Consider the following 2,500-nt stretch of genomic DNA (forward strand, 5'->3'; position numbering starts at 1 on the left):
GAAGTCTCAAATTTTTTTTTTTTTTTTTTTTTTTTTGATATACCGAAGAATGAACAAGAAGACCGAGGCATCCAAAAAAATTTTTTTTTTTTTTCTCCGATATACCAAAGCAAGAACAAGAAGACCGAGGCATCAAAATTTTTTTTTTTTTTTTTTTTTTTTTTTTTTTTTTTTTCGATAAATCCAACCGAGAACAAGAAGACCGAGGCATCCAAAATTTTTTTTTTTTTTTTTTCTTTCCCATATACCAGAGAAAGAACATGAAGACCGAGGCAACCAACAAAAAATAATTTTTTTTTTCTCTTTCCCGGAATTTTTTTTTTTTTTTTTCGAAATAGCCGAGAAAGAATATGAAGACCGAGGCATCCAACAAAAAAAATTTTTTTTTTTTTTTTCCTAATCTACCCAAGCAAAACAAATAGAAGACCGAGGCATCCAAAAAAATTTTTTTTTTTTTTTTTTTTTTCGAAAAATTTTTTTTCACAAAAACTTTTTTTTTTTTTTTTCCCCAAAAAATTTTTTTTTTCGTTCCAAGCTAACCAAGACATCTACTATTCACTAGTAGAGCAATCGAGACTGCAAAGCAAGCAATGGCCTTACTTGCAGCTCTTGGTGCTGAGAACTCCCCCCCCCCTATAGTAGTCTTAAGTAAAACCACAGCTCTGACAGGAGTAGATATTGCATGCGAGCGAGGAGTCGTAATGGGCAAAATTGACTCGGGGGACCTCCAAATCGAATTCCGTTTCGAGCAAAACACTTCTTAGGCTTCAAGGAAGCTCCCATAAAATTTCCAAACCCAAACTCCAAACTTCATTTTTTAGCCTACAATGCCCACGTGCACGCCGGTGTGCACGCAGGGGTGCTTGAGCATGCGGGAGAGGAGCCATAATGGGCAACATTGACTCGGGGGACCTCCAAATCGAAATCCGTCTCGAGCAAAACACTTCTTAAGCTTCTAGGAAGCTCCCATAAAACTTCCAAACCCAAACTCCAAACTTTATTTTTTAGCATACAATGCCCACGTGCACGCCGGGGTGCTTGAGCGTGCGGGCGAGGAGCCATAATGGGCAACATTGACTCGGGGGACCTCCAAATCGAAATCCGTCTCGAGCAAAACACTTCTTAAGCTTCAAGGAAGCTCCCATAAAACTTCCAAACCCAAACTCCAAACTTTATTTTTTAGCATACAATGCCCACGTGCACGCAGGGGTGCTTGAGCATGCGGGAGAGGAGCCATAATGGGCAACATTGACTCGGGGGACCTCCAAATCGAAATCCGTCTCGAGCAAAACACTTCTTAAGCTTCTAGGAAGCTCCCATAAAATTTTCAAACCCAAACTCCAAACTTCATTTTTTAGCATACGATGCCCACGTGCACGCCGGGGTGCACGAGCGTGCGGGCGAGGAGTCGTAATGGGCAAAATTAACTCGGGGGACCTCCAAATCGAAATCCGTCTCGAGCAAAGCATTTCTTAGGCTTCTAGGAAGTTCCCGTAAAATTTTCAAACCCAAACTCCAAACTTCATTTTTTAGCACACAATGCCCACGTGCACGCGGGGGTGCTTAAGCGTGCGGGCGAGGAGTCATAATGGGCAAAATTAACTCGGGGGACCTCCAAATCGAAATCCGTCTCGAGCAAAGCACTTCTTAGGCTTCTAGGAAGCTCCCATAAAATTTCCAAACCCAAACTCCAAACTTCATTTTTTAGCATACGATGCCCCCGTGCACGCGGGGGTGCTTGAGCGTGCGGGGGAGGAGTCATAATGGGCAAAACTAACTCGGGGGATCTCCAAATCAAAATCCGTCTCGAGCAAAGCAGTTCTTAGGCTTCTAGGAAGCTCCCATAAAATTTCCGAACCCAAACTCCAAACTTCATTTTTTAGCATACTATGCCCACGTGCACGCCGGGGTGCACGAGCGTGCGGGCGAGGAGTCGTAATGGGCAAAATTAACTCGGGGGACCTCCAAATCGAAATCCGTCTCGAGCAAAGCATTTCTTAGGCTTCTAGGAAGTTCCCGTAAAATTTTCAAACCCAAACTCCAAACTTCATTTTTTAGCATACGATGCCCACGTGCGCGCCGGTGTGCACGTCGGGGTGCACGAGCGTGCGGGCGAGGAGCCGTAATTGGCAAAATTAACACGGCGGACCTCCAAATCGAAATCCGTCTCGAGCAAAGCATTTCTTAGGCTTCTAGGAAGTTCCCGTAAAATTTTCAAACCCAAACTCCAAACTTCATTTTTTAGCATACGATGCCCACGTGCACGCCGGTGTGCACGAGCATGCGGGCGAGGAGTCATAAAGGGCAAACTTAACTCGGGGGACCTCCAAATCGAAATCCGTCTCGAGCAAAGCATTTCTTAGGCTTCTAGGAAGCTCCCATAAAATTTTCAAACCCAAACTCCAAACTTCATTTTTTAGCACACAATGCCCACGTGCACGCGGGGGTGCTTAAGCGTGCGGGCGAGGAGTCATAATGGGCAAAATTAACTCGGGGGACC

The sequence above is a fragment of the Cornus florida genome, unplaced genomic scaffold (assembly GCF_030987335.1).
Source record: "Cornus florida cultivar Cherokee Brave unplaced genomic scaffold, ASM3098733v1 CherokeeBrave_3.0.0_Hap2_scaffold_59, whole genome shotgun sequence".
In the NCBI taxonomy this organism is placed as follows: Eukaryota; Viridiplantae; Streptophyta; class Magnoliopsida; order Cornales; family Cornaceae; genus Cornus; species Cornus florida.